Source organism: Mus caroli, unplaced genomic scaffold, assembly GCF_978045245.1.
Source record: "Mus caroli unplaced genomic scaffold, Mus_caroli_1 scaffold_7, whole genome shotgun sequence".
Taxonomy (NCBI): Eukaryota; Metazoa; Chordata; class Mammalia; order Rodentia; family Muridae; genus Mus; species Mus caroli.
Genome location: NW_028227262.1, coordinates 49,422,444 through 49,444,284, shown reverse-complemented (window position 1 = coordinate 49,444,284; position 21,841 = coordinate 49,422,444). Strand labels below are relative to the sequence as shown.

Below are 21,841 nucleotides of genomic sequence, written 5' to 3'. Positions count from 1 at the left end.
TGGGGGACTTTTGGGATAGCATTGGAAACGTAATTGAGGAAAATATGTAATAAAAATATTAAAAAAAAAAAAAAAAAAAAGAATGGGAATGGGTGGGTAGGGAAGTGGGGGGCGCTATGGGGGACTTTTGGGATAGCATTGGAAATGTAATTGAGGAAAATATGTAATAAAAATATTAAAAATTAAAAAAACAAAACAAAACAAAAAAAATAACTGCTAGGAGAGCAGAGCCGGCGCAGCTAAGTGTGCACTTGCCTCACAAGCATTAGGAGCAGACTCTGAAACCTAGAACCCTGCTGCTTCATCCCCTGCACTGCAAAGGTAGAGACAGCCCACTTCCAGCAGCTCACTGCCTTACTAGCCTCCTTGGTGAGCACCAGGCCAGTGAAAGACATCTAAGGAAAAGAAGGTCGACAGCGCCTCAGAAAGGACAGCTGAGGTTGTCCTCTGTCATTCACACACAGGCCTGCACATATGGGCACAGGCACCTGTGTGGATGTGTATGCCTGTGAGCACACACACACACACACACAGACGCACACACGGGTGCAGGTGCAGGTTGGGGGGGGGGGGGGAGAGGAGGTTGTATTTACTGGTCACGCCTCAGCGTAGACTGGCATTTGCCGGAAAGTGTCTCCTTTTTGGTTGGCTGGCCTCCCCAAGCTCCACAAATGCCAGGACCCAGGCTCAGCAATGACACACTTAACTGTTCCATATTAATGCTCATGATAATGCAATCTTTCATTTGGGTGATTTAAACGTCCCTCTAGTCCAACTTACAGCTAGATATACACAGGGTGCTTCATCAATCATAACCATTTTTATTCTCAGTCTTGAACAAAACTACTAGAGAAGGTGAATTTCAGCTCCATACTGAAGAGGGCTTTATTATTAGCCCTGAAGACAGCCTCTCCTCCTTATCCCTGCACAGGATCCCACCGGCTTCTGCAGATTCCCTCCATCCCCAGCGTTTCCCACTATGGCTCATCCTCACCTAAATCCTGTCCTTCATACAAGGTCCCTCTGGCTCCACGCTACAGGATGAGGAAGCTTTTCCAGGTTGTGAATTCTAGGTAAAGAATGTCCCCAGAATTCTCCTCACAGGGGATGGAGTCAGAGCAAATGGCATGAAGCAGTCCAGACAGTGTGAGGAGAGGCTAAGTACTGCCTCATGCTAAGAACCAGTGGCTGGGCTGGGCTGGGCTCGATGGCTCAGTCAGTAAAAAACTTGTCTCACAAGCATGAACAATAAGGCTTGACCCCAAGCACCCAAATAAAAAAACCAATAGAGATAGATGTAGTGGCACACTTTTGTAACCCCAGTGCCAAGTAGGCAGAAACTAGCGGCTCCCACAGGCTCACTGGACCCCAGCCTAGCATACTAGGTGAATTCCAGACCAGTGGGAGACCCTGCCTCAAAGAATAAGAATAAAAATAAATGTAAAATTCATATGAAACCTGAGGAAATACACCTAAAGTTTTTCTCTAGGGCACACCCATATACATATGCAAAAAATATATGCACCTGTGTACACAGACAGACAGACAGAGACAGAGACAGAGACAGAGACAGACCCAATGGCCCACTGACTACCACAACTTCCCTTAATAAACACACCTGAATGGATAACAATCCCCCCACCATTCTTGCAAGGGCTTTCCATGGTTTCATAACCAATATTTTCCCACAGAGCATGCAGCAAAGCAAATCTGTCAGGGCCATTACACCCACGACTGTCCATCAGGATTTGCTTTGCATCTAAGGTGAGCATCCTCCAAACTGGAATATCTCAAGCAATAGCTAACGCAGCACCTCCTAAATCTTGATGCAGCCTCCATGTCACAGGGAAATAAACATCACCACCAACACCTGGAATCCTGTCCCTCTAAAATGCTTTTGTTTACAGTCAGGGAGAAATCTCTCTTGTTTTAAAAAGAATATCTAACAAACACTCATTCCTGAATTACACTTTTGTTTTCTATCTCTTCTTTCTTCCCCCAAGACTCCAAATTCTCCCTTCTTAGAAATCCACCTTTAGGTCAGTTCATTTACAGTGTCTTTCCCCCTCTCCTGGTCATCTGCTAGTTGAGATCTTGAGGCAATGAAATGTTGAATTACTGCAATCTGGTGTGAAGACACTTCTAGAGTACATCTCTGTGTTTATGAACAGAAGAAATGCATTCAACTAATTTGACTTGTAAGCCTGATAAAAATCTCCCTGCGGGGGAAAAATCGATGATTCTATTATGATGAATAATCCTTTGAGGTGAAAAATGAGAAATATACATATTGGGTTTTATTATATATTAATTCTAACAGGGTCTGAAGTGAAACTCAAGTTAAGCCATCTTTTAGATGTTGGAAAATGGCAAACTTCCATGAAAACTACATGCAAGAAGTAATTAAAGTAAATGAACATGAAATTAAACAGCACCCCCATAAAGGAGGATATAAAAGTAAAGATTATTAGAAAAAAAAGATTGTCTCCCTGCTCTATATTAATCTCATGAATTGTACATTTACTCTGCTGCTCTTTTATTATTTGATGATAGGGTTTCACAGAGTGCGCTTTATTAGAACTTATTGGAGGGAAGTCTTCAGCCGTGAGCTGAGCTACGGGGTCCTGGTGGATTACTGCACACAAGACCACTTCAGAAGCCAGAGATGGCTTGCATCTCAAGTGCCTCTGGCTCTTAGAATGTCTGCATCTCCAATGTTGAAATAGCTTTAGACTGAGGCCTATGTGCAAACCAAAATTCATGTGACACCCATACCATATATACACAGATTGAAGGATATGCATGTAGGAATGCATTCAGTGCACCTGTGTGCAACTGTAGCCCACCATGGCATGTTGCTGGGGAGACAAAAGGTTTGGTGTTTCTGGGTTAGGGAACCTCAATCAGTGCATGGTCTTCATTGGCTTGAGTACTCTCTGAGGTCAGAAGAGAAGGAAGGCTCATCACAGTGGCTGTGGTGTCAAGATGGAAGGGTTCCCTGAAGTTGAGACTTTGGTCTGAAGCTCTGAAGTATAGGACTCAGAGAAACTCCATGTCTCTCTCAAGCCAGCTTCACTGTTTAGACAGTGAAGCTGTTCACGGCAACAGCACCTACTGAATTCAAGGCCATCCGGAATCTACTGTTTTTCCGGGATTTTTTAGATTTTTTTCAAGTCCACTGGTGCTATAAGCAGGAGATGGGTGGACTCAACCCAGAGGGCCCTACCATCTCTCTGTCCAAAAGCAGATGAGTAATATGATCAGCTTGAGACGGTCAAGCAGACTGAGGAAGCAGGGAACAGGGGCAGGAGGATTTCGGGAGCACTGAAACACACTGTACACACTGTCAGGGAGATCTGCATGCTGGGGACTGTCACACTTTCTGTCCTTACCTGACACTCTGTTCCTTTCAAACCACTGGCTGTTGATCGAACACATCCTCAACAAATCGCCTGTTGAGCTAACACATTCTTTTCCTTTTAGCAAGCCACACAAATCTCTGCTATTCATGGCCCAAAATGGAGTCCCAAGCTTGACTGTGGGTCACGGGACATGAGGTAGCTGAGCTTACTATGGCTCAGAGCATGTGGCACTCACTGTGTGTCTAGGCTACCACTGCCTTGACTTTAACATGACAAGGACGTGACAGTCATTCGAGAAACAGAAGCTCTAGATCCATAACTGGAACCTTGCTTTCCAACTGTGGACATCGCTACTACGGATATCCAAAAGACACTGAACAGGTAAAAGAAGGAGTGGAATCAAGGTGTGGTGTGTGTGTGGTGTGTGTGTGTGTGTGTGTGTGTGTGTGTGTGCAGCATCCAGAATGGATACAGATGAAGAAACTAGGCAACAGGAAAACTTACAGAAGAACTAGAGATTTGTAATCTTGGTAAGTCATGACTGTGTACTGCTTAGTTGTCATGGTGACAAGTCCATCACATAGTGTACACAAATGGCTGCTTCTTGCCTTATCTACTCATTGATAAGCATCTTTCTGGAACTCAGTTTTCTCATCTGTAGTGTGGGAAGAACAGCTACACTTCTAAACCACGTCTTAGAACCAATCACCTACTGCTCCTTTTTTTTTTTTTTTTCCTTTCTCAAGTAATGAGGCTTGAGCCCAGGGACTTGCACACTTCTGGAAGACGCTCTATAAGTAACCTCTGTCTTCAGCCCTTTTTAAACCCTTTATTCTAAGACAGTGTCTCACCATGTTGTACAGGTTGGCCTTGAACTTGAGATCCTCCTGCCTCAGCATCTGAAGTAACTGGGATCAGAGGTCACTGAGCCTAGCTTTCCCTAGCAGTGGGCCCTCAACAAAATGACAACTGCCATCTCTGCTTAATAACATCCCAGAAGTGCCTGGGCACCATGCTGTGTGCTCTGGGGCACACAGAGCTAAGTTAAATGGATCTAACCTTCAGGCAAGAATGTGTGGCTTTCAGATCTGAAGAGAACACACTAAAATACAGAGCAGAAGCGAACAAAGGTAATAATGAAATACAAACACACATTTATGAGCCCAGACAAAGGAGTGAGTCACACAGGCTAGGTTCAAGTGAAGAGGCCTCACAGAGGTCAAAGCCTTTGCAAGGTGAGCAGGAAGGTAATAGGGAGAGAAGAGAGGAGGCGTGGCGTTCAAATCTGAAGGAAGTAATAACGTGAGCTGAACCGGTTCAAGGACAGAGCATGAAAGAGGTCTGAGTTTATCCAGTTCATGAAGGAGGGCTAGGCTCATGTATGACACCCCTATGTTTTGTGATAAGACTGGCAGAAGAGAGTGCAGAGAGAAAATGAGACTAGGACCAGGGAATGAAAGACCTTAAGGGCCACGCCAAGGGCCAAGGGTTGATGCTTTCAGCAGAAAGCAATGATAAGACTAGAAAGGAGGAAGAAGATAGTTGGCTAAAGAAACAGTGCCTGGCTACTTCTGAGGCTGTGGGAGGGGTAGGAAGGAAGCTGGGATTGCAACTTCAGAGTGCTCTTTGAATTGAAATGATCCAGAGCCATTGCTAATAACAGTTACAAAGTAAATCCAGAGCTCTGAAAAATCTTCCCTAGGAGTGCAAAGTCTAAGATGCAGGAACTCTCCAACGGAGTGTGCAGGACATTCAAAGCCTTCTGATGGCAACTGGGAGAGGCCAGCTTTAGCAGACAGACCTATGTGTGCACCCTCGCAGAAGTGTTGGGTCTTCATTTTCTTATGTGTGAAACAGAGTCAGTAGTAGCACGTCTTCATGAGGCTAAAATGATGATTACAAGAGAAGATATATAGGCAGGACTCAGAATGGCTTGCTAAATCAACACCAAGTCCTTAGTAATGTCCTAAGTGATCATGCTCCCAAGTCCCAGATTAGATGCTGCCAGGGGCCCGAATACCATGCCAGCTGCTAAGGGACCCATTCCTCAAGGCACTTTGTTATATGTAGACAAAATGGTCTAAGGATAAACAATGATAAGAAGCAAAAGAATAGATGGGGTGGGGGTAAGCAGGGAGGGTTAAGATGGACCAAAAATGCCTACAACTGATCCCACTGTCCACGCTGAAGGAGGCAGCTGTCCCTTACAGCCACATCACAAGGAACTGTGCTGAAGAGGTGGCTCAGGGTGTCACTCATAGGGAAAGGAGGTGAAGGACAAGGTGAGAAGCAGAGTGATGACATGATCACAAATATTCCCATGTATCCAGAAATCCCGCCTATCAGGAAAGCTGAGCAGGGAGGAACAGAGCTGCAAAGGAGAGCACTATGGCTGCTCGGCTTTCAAAAAGACGTATTTATTTTTATGTGTCTGTAGCTGAGTATAGTGTGTGAGTCACATGGGAACAGGTACCCACAGAGACCAGAAGAGAGTCTCAGATCAGGGGTGATTTAAGATACAGGAGGCTGGGAGCTGATGTGGAAGCTGGGACCCAAACTAGGGTCCTCTGCAAGAACAGCAAGTGTTCCTGTCTGCTGAGCCATCTCTCTAATCCCATGTTTGTTCAGTCTTAAGTAGAGGGCCCTATTGGTCATGTTTTGTTCAAGAAGTCACAGGATGGCTCACTTTTGTCAAGTCGTGAACATGTTAGGGTTCTCCACCTCATGATGAAATCTGTTTAGCCTTCATGTTTCCCAAATTCTCTGGGTGAAGCTAATGATTTAAATATCACTGCTTCACACTTGGACCAATTTCAGTAACTTGTAATTTGGATGAACCAAAGACTTAATCTCAAAGAGAAGCTCATATCAAGAACAAAAACATAGATACTATGACAGCGAGAGAGGGAGGGAGGGAAGGAGGGAGGGAGGGAGCACAGACAACTGGGGCTACCTTGGAAGGATGACATGCAGACATGCAGGGGTGGTTATAAAGCAAGAAACACAGTATCTCGAAATGACATATTTAACTCCATGACTTCTTGGATTTATTTTCACACTGAGGCCTAAGTGAGAATGCACAAGAGCTATTCACTTGGTTTCTGAGACGAGGTCTCTCTCTAGGACCTGGGGCTCACTGAGAAAGCTACGGTACGGCTGGGAACCCAACTGTGGGGTTCTTTCTACTGGGATTCACCTCCTCAGCAACGACCACCGACCACCGTGAAAACCTTCACAGACTACTGAAGTGACTGACAGTCCTTGGCTGACTCATCTCCCTGACAGAGACACCACTCTATGGTTACCATCACAGGGTCAAAGCAAGCAGGTCTTTCACTATGGACGACTTTATATGTAACATCTCAAGATCAAAACAAGGCCAATCATCATAGGCTAGACACTAGTCATCTACCAACAATAAGAAGACATGCAAATGGCATCAGAAATACCCTCCTGAAAATTATCTCCATACGATAATTATTCAGTATTTACCAATTCATTCACCCATTTCCTTACACAACAACTGGCATACACTGTGCCAGACATGACATGAAAGCCTCAGTAGACAAAAAGACATGATTCCAGTGGCTCTATGGCCATCAAGGCCAGGACAGCCACTCCTCAGGGAGTGGGGACAGGGAGTGAGTAAAGGCCTAACACCCCTGGAAATAAATAAGCAGTATCATTTTTCTACCCATGGTTTATTTTCAACATGAAATTTATGTAGAAAAGAATGAAGCTGCTCTTTAAAACAAAAAAAAAAAATTTCAGTGGATCAAAAGCGTCATTAATCAATGTCTCTTTTAAATTAAAAGGTTCGCAAAAAGGTGGGCACGGAACCAACGTGGGAAACAAATCACTCCCCTTGCTGAGTGAGGGTCAGAGTCTAAATGGGAGAGTCTCTGTGTTTACCCAGCTCATCTCCTGCGTAATGGATTTGGAGGAGAGATTTCCGCTGGGGCTCTCTGCTAATTTGAGGCTTGCCTTTGCTTTTTGAAAATGACACTTAGATGGTTACTCTACTACAGCAACTCGTTGTAGAAATAAACCTCCTGCTTGTTTTCACAGTAATGTGTTTCTCTCCTGACCTAATCCAGCAAACCTCCAGCCTGCTTCTTGCGGGTGGCTAGAAGATACCATTTGCAAAATGACTAATCTTGGTAAACAGTGGCCAAAGATGTCTGATTAACAGGGTAGAGGCGATCAGGGGACCCCAAAAGAGATTCATTTAGAATCAGGAGCATTTGAGGCTGTTGAGATGGCTCAGACTGTAAGTTGCTGAATGTGTACATGACGGCATGGGCTCAGATCCCCAGGCCCCTTGTGAAAGGGGGGGTGTGATAGTGTGCATCTATAATCTCAGCTCTGGGGACTAGAGGGAAGATCTGGTCAGTGCTCCAGTTAGTCTAACCAAATCAGTGAGTTCCATTAGACCCTGAGTCAAAATAAGTGCTGACTGGAAATACCATCTCCTGGCTTGCACATACAAATGCACAGAGATGCCTGAACATTAGTATGTTCATATAACTATATCCACACATTCCAAACACTCACATTCATATTAACATGAAGATACACTACACACATCACTACATATATCCATATGATACAGACACACATGCATTCACACGCATACACACCCCTCCCACATATGGAGTATCTCAGTAAAGAGTATCTCAAACAATATTTTCCATTACCTGCAATCCAGAAAACTTCTCTCTGTAGACTGTTGTAAGCCAAGAAACACTGTATTTGATGCCACAGTCTCTACACAGACGTGACACCACCTTTGCTAGCCAGCATCTCTGTCCAGTATAATATCAACCCAGGGATTTGCACATGCTTACAAATGAAAACAGAATAATAAAACAGCTTGCAGAACTGGATGGCTGGCAATTTCAATAGCTGCTGGGAGGATCTGGCATAGCATTTGTGAGGCTGGCTCCCAATATTGTATTGTTGCATTGTTGCGTACCTCAAACTTAGGGATGGGGTCCATTTGAAAATGTTCAAAATCTGAGAGAGAGATCACGTCTACAAAGAAAATGCTTCCACTCTCCCCTCACATCTTGGATTAGTCCCAGAACTTCTTATAGGCTTCCCCTTCTTCTACTTTGAATACACACATATCTATTAGAAAAATGAAGTGGAAATGAAACCATCATTGGAACATAGAAGGCATGTATCCATGAAGGAGCATTCCTCACGACAGAACCAAAGGGTCCAAACACCTTTCTAAGCTGTGGTTTCCCCTCTAGGCTCCACAAATAAATGCTAGTTATTTTCATTTTAAAGGTAAGAAATGTGAGGCCAAAGTCATGGAAATAGTGCCCACACATGAAACTAAATATAGAAAAGTCGCTTACCTAGTGCCACTGTCACTGGATATATAATGCAATGACTCCAAGCGAGAAGTCTTTGTAGGCAGAAGACTACCAAGCTTGCCTCTGCACCAAACCCAATTCTGCTTGGGTAGCAGTGAGCACTACTGAAACATCAGCAGCCCAGGGCTTCGTCACAACGCTGCCACACATCCTCGGCTAAGGAAATATAGGCAGGCACCAATGGGAAGGGCAGCCTTGCATAGTTTTGAAGACAGATTTAGTAAAGTCCATTTTGTTTAAAGAATGAAGCAAAATCTGGAGAGAAGCCCATTTATCCTTCATTCTTTGTTCTTTCACCTCTCCCCTACCTAGAAGGCACCTTTGATATTGTGATAGACAAGGGGCCACTTTGATACCAAGAAAAAAAAATCACAACCTAAAGGTGGTATGTGGACAACATCCAAGATAAAGCTCAGTGTCTGAAGAGGACAAAAATGTCTAAGCCATTGACAACAGAAACAAAAGAATGACTCCACCTCAGGTAGCTCTGTGAATCAGGGAGTTTTACTGGGCTTACAGAGGCAGTGGCAATTTAGAGGGCTAGACACCTGTGGAAGACATCTCTGCCCTATGCTGCAGCTGTTAACTGCCTAGAAACCCCCAGAGGAGGGATGGGCATTGCATGAACCCTTCAGTGCAGCAACCATTAACTGTCTAAAAAACCTTGGGGAGGGGAGTGGCCTTAAAAGCCCCACCCCCTAGCAATCATTTACTGTCTACAAAACCTTGGGGAGAGCAAGGCTTCATGAGTCCCTTCCATCTCCAGAGCAGAAAATAAATGAGCAGCATTAATCAATCAATTAATTAGTTATAAAAGAATTAATCTTGTCCGAGTCTCCTGTGGCCAATCATGGTTCAGAAGAGACCACTTGATATGTTGGCCTGGAAGACAGTGTTCCAGAATTCCCCCTTCCAAATGGTATAGCTATGAAAGTCACACACTCAAGAGCCAAGCATGAAGCCCATTTTAAAGACATTCAACTAAAAACAGCTACGCTATTTATAGTACCATAATCTGTAGTTGTTTGTGTGCCCCCAAAGCACAGCTGGGTAATTGAGACAGGCAACATATATAGCCCATGATGCCTGAAATAGTCACTATCAGTTCCATTTTTACTGTCCTACCCACAATGAAACAGAAATCTCCATTCCTTATAGTAAATCACTACTGTCAGGTTTCTGATCAATGAGGGCAAACTCCATCCTAACTGAAACACAGCTCTTCATGGAAATGTCCTATACGCAAAGGGCAAAGGGGCTAACGAGACAGTTCAGTTGCCATCGGGCTTGGCCTTCCAAGTAAGAGGACCTGAGTTTGATGCTAAAACCTCCTGTAAAAAAGCCAAGTATACTAATGAGTGCTTGCAATTCCAGCAGTTGGGAGGCAGAAGCAGAGGCAAACAGATCCTTGGTAATCAGAGAACCCTAAGATCACTGAGAGATAGGTCCATCTCAAAACACAAGGTGGGGGGGCACCTAAGGAATGCCACCGAAGATTAACCTCCAAAAGCACATGCAACTATGTCTATGTGCATAGAGGACATGTATGATTGAAAACATAAAAGAAATTGAAAAAAAAAGAATAAAAATGTATAATTTTTCTTCCCAATAAGTGTTAGTAAATATTAATATCAACTCCTACAGGTACCAGATGCCCTGGGATGTGCTAAATGACATTCAGGAGTGGATACAGAACTGACCTTTGAGAAACTTACAAACTCTGTGGACATTCACACAAGAACAGAGAAGCTTCAAAAATAATCAGTTCTAATGGTGAGCACTAGAGGAAAATCCATGCCACTATCTAAACATATGACCAGGGACCTAATCCAATCTGGAGGAGTGCGAGAGGTTGTCTCCTAAAGTGTGATGCTTACCTGTGCCCTTACAAAAAGTCTCTCCCCCTGTCCAGCTTCCCAACTTTATCATACAGAGGCTATTCCTGAGTGCAGATTGTGTCTTCACACAGGGTCATGGCCAAACTATCACATAACCATGGCTGGTTGTACTCAAAGGAGACTTAGCATCTAGGCGAATGCCTGCTATGGTTTAGAAATCAAATGCCTTCATCCCAATGCAAAAGCACGCGTTGGAAGCTTGGTCCTCAACAAATGATGCTATGTGAGATTGTTCTAGAAAATTTAGGAGCTAGCCCCTCATTGGAGGAAGTAGGCCACTGAAGTCAGGTCTGTGGCAATTGCTTCTGTCCCTCTCTTTCTGTCTCTCTCTTTCTCTCTGCTCCTTCCTTTCTAGTATGAGGTAAAGAAACTCCTGAGGGTTGGAGAGATGACTCAGGGGTTAAGAGCACTGACTGCTCTTCTCTAGGTCCTCAGTTCAATTCCCAGCAACCACATGTTGGTTCATAACCATCTGGAATAGGATTAGATGCTCTCTTCTTGTGTGTCTGAAGACAGTGATAGTATGCTCACACACATAAAATAGGTAAATAAATCTTTTGAAAAGAAGGAAGGAAGACAGACAGACAGACTCTTGCGCCATGATGCTCTGGCCAAGTACATTGAAGCCAAGCAACTATGAGTTGCGCACTCTTGGAAACCATGAGCCCAAATAGGTTTTTCCTCTTGGGGATTTCGGTCATACTAATCAGAAAGCTAACTAACCCAGAACAATCTTGTTTGGTGAATTCAACATTTCCATATGACTTCAATTTATAAATCTATAAGAGTTCAATACAGGGAGGCATTTGTTCATCTATAAAGAAAGAAGAGCAAAATTTTTAGTCATTTTATATTGGGACCACAAGATCAGACCCCTGCCCCCAATACTTTCAGCCTTATCATGGGTACTTAATGTTTGGAAACTTGCCCTGGACTGAAAAGCTAAACAGAGATGATGTTTTTTCAAAACACATCTATTCCCAGGGCCCATGAAATATTTATGGTAAACTGCCAACAAATGTGAAATTCCTAATTCCAAAGCTCAGTCAAATGAGGATGAGAAACGCAAGACCCAGAAAAGGCTCAACACTGGGCCTGGAGAGCCAGGGATGGCAACATGCACAAGGCTGAAGCTGAGGAGCCCCAGCAACAAGGCGTAATGAGGATCTGACTGGATTCCCTAATTGCCTTGGCAGCTGTCCCTCATCCCAATTGGGCTTTTGGACTGCACACCGTACTGATGGGACAGGGATGTTGCATTCACTCCTGTCAAAGCCATCAGCTCTGGATTTCAAAGCACCAAGCTGCTGATCCAGTAGTTATTTCTCTGTGGTGCAGGGGGAGAAGCGGGAGCCACAGAACCGTATGATTGATAACTGTATTTTATTCAGAACTCCAAGGACTATAAAAAACAACCCTACCATTTGTTGAGTGCTCGCTGTGAGCGATGCTCTGTTCTATTGATTTTATATCCGCGGCTGAATTTCATTCTCACAGTAACCTTTTTTTAAGTGGCTATGATGTCCCTATTTTCCAGATGAGGAAGAAGGGTCCCAAGGCAGGTTGCTTGCACAAGATTACAGAGTTAGAAAACTGCCAAGCCAGTTGCAGATGCGGGCCATTGGATTCAGGCATGAGGAACTGTGAGTGTTGATGTCATCCAAATTGGCCCTGAACTTGAGGTCCTCCTACCAAGGGTTATTATTCTAGGTGGGTGCTAGCATACCTGGCACAGCTCACTAGGTTCTAGAGCTGGCATGCTTACGTATCCCAAAGCTGCTTCTTTAAGCCTCATAGGTAGCCTGCCTCTGCCCTGTAGAACAGAAGCTCCAGGTATTTGACAGAGACTGGTGATGGAAACAGAAATAAAAAAACAAATCCTCCGTTCTTGTCTTTAATCTCAAGAAACTTCCCTATTTCCCTTGGGTCTACGAACAGCACTAAATGAAAGCAACAGCAAGTGCCAGTCTTCCTGAACACTGGGTGCCATGCCAGGCCTTGCCACAGGTGATCCAAAGAGACGTCAAAGGCGGGAGCTGAAGAACGGGACCATGAGGATTCTGACTGCTCTGTGTCAAAAAAGACAGCAGAGAAAAACACAAAACAGAGCTGAGTTCCAAAGTCTCCATTAGTAAACCCTGAAGCAATCTCGTGCCCAGATAGGACAAAGCTACTTCTGCTACTTCACCTTCCAAGCCTTGGATCCAGAAAGAAAACTCTATCCTGCAAGAGAAGTCAGGAAGGAGACAAGCTGGCCATGCCTCTAGATGGCTGGGTATATTCTCTCTCTCTCACGAACAAAGAGACAGAATGGAAAACATGAGACACAGGTCAGGAATAGGCTCAGGCTTCCCTGGCCAGCCATGGAGCCAGTAGCCTATGAGCTTACAAATGATATGGTAGATTGTATAGTGACTAGGCGCCCAGGAGCTGGAGTCATCAGAATAAGAGCATCGGACAAAGTGGCAAACATCATAAGACAACTCTCACCAGAACCATAGAGGGGAAGGGAAGTCAGAGACCAAAGTGCCAGTTCAGTCATCAAAATGAAAGAATGCATTTCCCAGTTTCCTGGGAAACAGAGGGGGGCCCCAGAAGTAAAGAACAAGCTGCAAAGTGCAAAAGGTCATAGAGAGGAAATGACTCCAGTTTCATCTCCAGCTATCTAAGCATAGAGTTCAAGGGTAGTGCCCAGTTCTGGGACCAACATCTGGTATGTTCATGTTGTACACAGGGGGGCATTTGTTGCAGGCTGTACAGTCCAAGGCAGAAGAGGTGCCTGGAAATGTGGCAGCCTTAGAGATGGGTATGAAACTCATTATTAACCAGTAACCCACAACAATGGGAGTTTTGGCATATGTCACAACGTTGGCCCTTTCCAAATCAAAATTAACCTGCAACTGCAGTACACAATGGTAGGATTAAACTAAATTCTCCGTCACAGAATTTGCAGCTGAAGAGCTAACCCTAGGACTTATAACCATGTAACATCCCAAGTAACAGTAAGTAGGGCTGGAAGGTAGCTCCATCTGCAAAGGGCTTGCCTTAAGAGGCACACTCCAAAAATCCAGCGGAGGAAACCTCACAAAAGCAGACCTAATGGTATGCATTTGAAAGACCAAGGCTGAGGAGGCAGGGGCAGGTGGATTCCCTGGGACTCACTGGCCAGGTTAGCATAGCACGCATCCAAATTAACGTGGCTGGCAACTGAGACACAACATCCAAGGTTGATTTTTGGACCTTAGACACACGCAGACATGCGTACTCACAAACATGCAAACAGACATGTATACATACAAAAAGGGCAGTGAGTCATGTTATAATACTATGCGTAGAGGGGTGCTGGTGAAAACATTAACCTACTTCGATTAAACAACAAGAAAGTGACGTAAATTTTATAAATAAGTTTTGTCTTTACAGTGTACCTTCATGAGTCCCAAGCCTGGAAGAACTGGAAATAACTCAGGCTGTCTGATTTCTAAGTGATCTTCTTTTTACTGGTGGATATGAAAAAGGAGAAAGATTTGATACTAGAGAGACATAGTTGATTCAGATGGAAGAGAATGCACACAACACAGGAAATAAAGCCCTAGGAAAGAATGCAGGGGTCAGGGTCTGAGAGATCTTGAGGTACCACAGCGGCCACAGAAAGATGCCGAGCAGCAAGTAGCATCTGAACACCTCATTAGAGCTCTGTCTGCAACTGTGCTCATGGGAAGTGAACATGGCAGGCAGACAGGTAGGAATCACTCTGCCGATGTGGAGGGCTACAGAAGGGACTACTGTAGCAAGAAGGGCAAGGTCCTTTAGTGAAAATTCAGAAACACAATTTGGGAAAGACACTGGGGAAGGGTGGGGATGTAGGTCTGCAAAATGATGCAAGACAAAAGGGGCTGAGCCAGGCAAATATTCTCACTTCTGATAGACAGGGCTCCAAACTTGCCAAAACCATCCCTTTGTTAATGATTTTTAAGTTATTTCAGCTTTGAAATTGTTCTCCGACGTTAGAGAAAGGAAATAAGTGTCAATGTCAGGTGCAGCCACATGGTAAAGACTGAGGAGCCCCAGTGTCCCAAGGTACCTGAGACTTGACAAATGTGATTCCACAGCTCCCAAGGGAGACTGTAAACCTCAAAGGAGCGGGAACAAAGGACCAGGGGTGTAACGAGGAAATCCTCAAAGCACGATGAGCTCTGAGCTCAGGACCTGAGTGGAGATGGTGAGTGGAAACAATCTCTGTAACATCAATGAGAGGAACAAGTTACCAGGCAACAACCAACAGGGTTTTGTGGAGACAAGTCACTTCTGCCCTTTCCACGGAGTGACAGGGCAGGTAGATAAAGGGAAATGAGAGAGGTAATCTTAAGGACTTTTGTCAGTCCCTTGATTCTGTCCCTCCTGACATTCTCATCACAGGACCGGGAAAATGCAAGGAGGCATGCCACACCCAACGGGTGGTTATCAGCGGTGTCCTGTCAACCCTGAGGTGCTGAACAAATGATGTTCCACAGTGGCCACCTCCAGCCCAGGATTATTGAATATTTCTATCAGCAAGAAGCAGTGTGCTTCCTGTACCGGGTGAGCCAGCCTGCAATCAAGCCTAGGGTCTCGCTATCACCAGCCTGTATCACCGCCTCTCTCATCAACCAAGGTGTAGCCCCACATTTCACCTCTGAGGAAGGAAGACAAATATCTAGGACAGTAACCAGAGGCAGAGGGATGGAAACTCATTCCCCAGCTGCCTCTCCCAGAAGCCCCCTCCTGGGTTCACAGAGACTCGGAGCTCTTGCTTCTTGTTCACCACAGACAACAGTGCTCACAAAACTTCTAGGAAGACAGCAGGGGACGATTCCAGGAATCCTCAAATGCAAGCTGCATGCTCAGCTCAGGGGATGCTAGGAGACTCCCTGCCTGAAACCACCAGCCCACAAGTCTGCAGAGGTAGAAAGCACCCCCCCCCCAAGACAGTCCTAAAGCTTTTAGAGACCCTGCTCAGAACATCAGCTTGGAGACTCCATTTCTGAAGAAACAGGTGACCCAGATGGGAAACTGCCAGGAAACAAACAAATGACTAGCCTTGGTCCCCAGGAAAGCGATGGCAAGACTGCTTACCTAAGCAGGGGAAAGGGAGGGGGCAGCAAACTTAGCAACTATTCATTTAGAGCGGAATTAGTAATAAAATTCCATCATAAAAAGGAATTTTCAAAATGTTAGGTCCAAGAATATAGCCATTTTGCTTCATCCTCAGAAACCCCATTGATGCGGTTTTATGACTATGCCCCTGCCCCCACCCCTAGCAGTCCATTCCTCACCATAAACAAATTTCATCCCAGCATTAGGGCTAAACAATATTCATTAAGAATCCCGCCAAAGTGCAACATGTAAGTAAATCAAACCTCTGATGCTCTATTTTGCAAATTTCATGGGCCACTAGGGATAATTAAAAGGGCAATTATATAAAGTTGGTGCAGTTTTGAGAAACAAATGACATTTTCTGCTTTAAAGCACTTGATAATTTGATATTTTGCTATTAGGGCCATCATGTGTACTTTTATAGACAGGCCGCCAAATAAACAACAAATGTTCCTTAACAGCCTCTAATGACTGTTTTTGCCCACTAATATCACTCTCCAATCTAGTCCATAAATCATACACTAAAAGATTAAGGTAAAGATAATGAAAAAGTATTAGAAGCCATTAAGCTAAAGGAGAAGGGAGAATAAGAAGGGGGAAAAAGGGGGCTAAAAGCATAGATTTCTCCTGTGCTTTTTGCAGAAACACCTATCGGAGACCCAGCTCGGAGTGTCGGAGTGGGCTCAGTTCTGTCGCTGTGTTTAACCACCGCTCCAAAGCCAGCAAAGTACATTACAGCTCATGAAAAATACGGCACAGAAACTGCTAGTGGCAGAAGCATTTAACTTCATTGTTAGCAGCCTCCCCCAAGTGGCACTTTTTTCACCAGCAAGTTGTTTATTATGTGCGGTGCCAGGCAAAACTGATTAAATGGGGCTCTTAAGAATCAAAGCGTTATAAATTCATGGAAATACAGCGAGCAATAAATTCCATGGAATTAAAAGCTTACTAGTGCTATTAGCATTTCAGGGTGTTTGAATTGTTAATATTGACGCGCAAAACTGATGTGCCTCTAAGACAAGGCGGACCACAGCGCCACATGCGAGGTGCCAAAAACATTTCTTTTTTTAAAAAATCTGTGTCACTGGGGCTGGGCAACTGTAAAAGCAGATCAAAAATGGGGTTTAATTACCTCTGAAATCCTCATTTGCCCTAAGAAGTCAATCCCACCACAGAAGAGAGGAGGCACCAAATAAAGATTTATACCCAAGAGGAAAACAAAATAAGCATGGGGAGTATCGTGCAAAGAATTTGTACTTAAAATGCACAGACATTCCATGTTAAATAAGAGAGAATTTTATCTGGAGACACGGCCTCCGTGAGCAGCAGGGCCAGTGTGCGATGACCTGGAGGTTCTTGGTTAACACAAAGCAGAAATCATCTCCCAGCAGATCACTTGGGAAAATACCAAGATGAGGTGGGAATACTGGAGAGGTGCTAGCTACGTTTTCCTGGTTTGTCATGTACATTTAGGGCTCTTGTTGAAGTATGTAAGGTATTCTAAAGTGATAGGGGGTAAAAAAAAAAAAAGGAAAAAAAAGTCAATTATTATGCCATTAGGCAAGTTACACCCCGAGTGTATGCTCTGAAGCAATAATTCTGCTGCGCCCCCCCCCCCCCTATTTAAACGCCTCGTTTCATCAGAAGCACATCTCAGAATCTGCTCTAGGTAAAGATGAGTGTAGGAGACAGGACAGGAAGAAGGACAGAACAAATCCTTCTGAAAGAGTCCAGGAAGCGAATGTGACTCTATTTGAAAAAGAAAACACTGCTCACAAATCCTGGGTAACCCCTTGAAAATATGAACTGAAGAGAAAATGTATTCTAACCCTGGAACTTCCGAAAAAGCAGAGGAGTGGGGAGAGGGAACAACCCAAAGCTCTCAACCTAGACAGTATCAAAACACCTCTTCATCCAGCCCAGAGTTTGGCCCAAATACACTATTTTTGAACATATCAATAAAGCTCAATCCCTTTGATCAGAGAACCCCACATGTAATAGAAGCTACTGACCCATCACTGGTACACGTGGTTATCTCCTGGGCTACGCTCCACATGTGGATACAACCTTCTATCCACTGAAGATGCCTGCTGCTTCGCACAGAGGAACAGAGCCTACTCACGTACTGAAAAAAAACAGAGCAACAAAGAAGAAAAAGCTAATAGGAAATGCACACAGGTGGATGTGTCTGCAACAGGCTCAGGCCCAAAGCCTTCTTACTGCCAGGGCAGCAGTGCCTTCCAGAGTGCTGAACTGTTCCAACTGATGTTTATAGAAAGTGAGGGGACCTACTATGTGCACGCTGCTGGCAGGAGAGAAGAACAGATGTAATACACCATCCTTGCACTCATAAAAGCTTCTAGGTCTCCACAGAGAAGCTATCAATCACAAAGCACCCATCCCGCAGTGTTAAGTGGAGAATGCAAAAGATTCATAGAGGGCAGCTCCATTCAGTGGGACTTTAGGGTAACTTGAAAATGAGGCATAACCAGCCTCCCTCATGAAAACCTGTGAACAAGGCAGTGTTCTACACATACAGAATGAACGAGGAGGATAACTAACGCCACCAAAATGTACAGCAAAAGATGAACAGGCTGCTGGAGAAAGCCTACATAACAATGAAAACAGAAAGCTGTATGTGACTTTCCCTTGCCAATGCTCTGCCGATAGTAAGGCAGATAACTTTACAGCCCCTGTAGGGCTCTGTATAGGCTAGCTACAGCAACAGTGAGCAAAACCAGCCCAATCCTTACCATAGTTTTGAGCCCTATCAACACAGTCCTTAAGCCAAAAATATTTGAGAAAAAAAAACTGTATTTGTAGTGAACACACATGTGCTTTTTTCTGATCCTTATCCCCTAAAAATACAGTAGGGCAGATGTTTGTACAGCCTTGAATTGTAAAATGTGCTACTCAGGCTCGGGACAACTTACGGCACATAAGAGGATTGCGCTGTAGGTTACAAACACCACACTCGAGCATGCTTAGATTTGTGTATGGTTGTGGGGAGTGCCAGAACTAATCCCACATTGAATACTGAGTGGGCGCAGTCAAGAGATAAGAGCCTCCGCTGTAACAGCAGAGACCTGCAAGCTTCCATGCCTGTCTCCTGCAGCTACATTTCTTCTCACTGGAAGTCTCTAACTAGAAATGTCTCTCTCAGTCCATTCTGATGGTGCTATTCATGACCTGAGCTCAAATTGTTGTGCTAGAAAGAGAAGACCCTGACACTATCCGCTTCTGGTGACTGCCTGGGATCAAGGCGCTGGTCCTCCCTGAAGGATCACCCGACTGGCTTCCCTTTTCTAACTTGGATCTCACACAATTCGTCTCTATGTTTCTGCTGAAACTTTAGATCACTGGTTCTCAACCTTCCTAATACTATGACCCTTTAATAAGGTTCCTCATGGTATGGTGACCCCCCCAACCAGAAAATTTCACTGATGCTTCATAATTGTAATTTTGCTACTGCTATAAACTATAATGTAAATATCTGATATACAAGACATCTGATATGCAAACCCTACAACGGGTCAGACCCCAGGTTGAGAACCACTGCTTTGGAGGTATAGTCCACTTCAGAAAGGCTCTGGTCTAACTTAATTTCTGACCTGAAGACAAGGACATTGGGGCCCTGGTCTTCCTGGGCTGGAAGACACAGAACATGTTGAAAGGACACTGCCTTACATTGTCCCCAGAGGGGCCTCCTTCCTTCCCGCTGACACAGACACTGGTGTCACACCTACACATGGATCCTCCTCCCTCTCTACCACTCAGTCAGCTTAGGTGCACAAAGAACCCCAGAGGTAGCTTGCACATACTCCTGATTGCATGTGTCCCTGTGACCTACCTAGGAGCTCAAACGTCAGCACTGCATGAGGAATGATTGCTTGGACTCCAAAAAGTATTTGCAATGAGATACTGGGAAGGCAGAAGTCTAAGTGGCAATCATATGGTCATTTTCTCTCCACTTACACCTGTCTTCCTTCCTACATGTCCGCTTGTGTGACAGTGTCATCTGACCCTAATACTACAGTAATCACATTTGATTTTTTTTTTCCCAGGCAGAGCTGACCCTTTACTTCAACTCCGTTGGGTCTGGTGTTGCACAGGACAAAGTAATACCAACCTGTAATACCAACCCAGGCACTCACTGTGCCTCATGCCTACCTTAGCCATAAATCAAGCTGCTTCCTTCCCTCTCCTAGCCCTGGCACTCTTGTCAAGTTCAAGAGTCTGGGATTGCTGTCTTCTAGCAGGGCAAGGGACTGATATTCCCCATCCAAGCCACCCTATCCGGCCCTCCTTAAATACAGCCTCCATTATTTCCTGGGAACAAAATTTCTGATGACAATGTCTGTCTGGGGAGACAGTTCCTGATGCTATGTAAAGGGGTCTGGATGATGAAGGGCACACAGTAAGCCAGACAAGACCTGGGCAAGAAAGACTTGAGACATGAGTAAGTGCCAAGCGAGGGGCGAAAGACTGTGTTCATTTGCTGTGCAGAGGTCAGTGTACACCTTGGAAGGTCTAGTCTTGGTGGCAGCTACCAAACAGGAAGGGAAGATGATAGAGAAAAAGTCATTTGAAGATGAGAAAAAAGGATTCAAGTGTCTGTGGGTGTACATTTCTTCCTGTAAAAGCTTTATTCAGTTCCTAAGGCATGTGCTGTAGAATTGAAACTCCTTATCGAGAAGTCTCAACTCCGTGGCACTTCCTATGAGAGTCTCTTGCTCATCTTCCCAGGTAGAGCTGACCCTCTACTGTTGAGTTTAGTGCTGCACAGGACAAAGTACTTCCTTGCTGGCACCTCTGCCTTCTCTACCAGCCTAGAGCTCTGAAGGATACGCACCCTGGTGCCTGAGATCTATAGAACACCAGAATAACAGATGTTCTGGGTTTCCCAATGTGCACACCACTGCAGACAGGAAACAGAAGAGAGGAAGGGGAGAATCAACACTCTGGGCACATCACCCATCAAGATTCATACTGATGGGCCTTTGAAGTACAAGACAAGAGGCCATCCCTGAAGAGCTAGAGCAAGGGGCTGTGTGTAACCTTTACCTCCACCCTCAGAGCACCTCACCAGCATGGAAGGGAGTCTTGTCAAAAGTGGGTTGCCTCAGAGACAGAAGAGAACAATAACACTTAGGCTAAGTGGAGCGAGATATACACTGGACTGTTAGATCATCAGAGAGTCTCTTTTTTGCTGAAGCCAGCATGGGGCTGAGTCTTATAGGACATCCACGTATAAAATCTTCATGATACACCGATGGAGGTCACAAAAGGAATTAGCATTACAGGAGGGAAGCCTGGCAGTCGGAGTCACAAGGACGAGATCTGAGCTGAATGGGCTGTTTCTTATCGGTGGGTTCTGAAATCAATCAGCAATCTTATCTGATTCTCGCTTTTACTAAAAGCAAGAATTTAAAAGAGACATCATCAAAACCAGTATCTGATCGATTTCAGCAGAGAATGCTGCCCTTTTGGATATTAACAGTTTGTTCTTAGATACACTGAAATTCTTCTTAAATGGGATTACACTCCCACATGTGTTCAAGCTAAAATAGCAGAGGGGTGAACAGGAAGAAGAACCCAACACACACCAATTTCTCAGGGCCAACCAGACTACTGTTACCCATTTTCCCGTGTGTGTGTGTGTGTGTGTGTGTGTGTGTGTGTGTGTGTGTGTGTGTTAAGCAGTGTGTTTTTGTAAACATGTGAGTGACCCTAATTAACCAACAGACTTGAGGAACCTCTTTGTGTCTTCCACTACACTGCAAGTTACATTCCTGACCCCAGGCCTTTGATCAGAAGGGAAGGCATAAATGCTAGCAGTAACAGTCTGCTGTTTCCCACCGCATCTGTGAATACAGTCAGAGTAACAGCTCACTGCAAACCAATCTCATCTTACCACTTGGACTACCCTATGCTTAGGCTTCCATTATACTCCCATTCACCTGGTAGTGTTGACTGAACAGGTAGTTGTCTTGCACAAATACCAAAACCAAGTCCCAAGAAGGAACAAATCTGGAAAATCAGCTCTTTGTCAAGTGTTAGAGAA

General features: G+C 44.6%; 1 protein-coding gene across 13 annotated transcripts in view; it reads right to left on the bottom strand.

The window, feature by feature from the left end:
* Positions 1-21,841, bottom strand: part of Foxp1 (forkhead box P1) — a 597,317-nt gene that overhangs the window by 289,225 nt on the left and 286,251 nt on the right. Inside the window, exon 1 of one of the 13 annotated variants that reach the window (XM_021165833.3) lies at positions 17,790-20,974. The exons of the other annotated variants lie outside the window; for them this stretch is intronic. The gene's annotated coding sequence lies outside the window, so the exon portion shown is untranslated. Of the gene's footprint in view, positions 1-17,789; positions 20,975-21,841 lie in introns of those variants that run through there. 13 annotated transcript variants of the gene reach the window in all.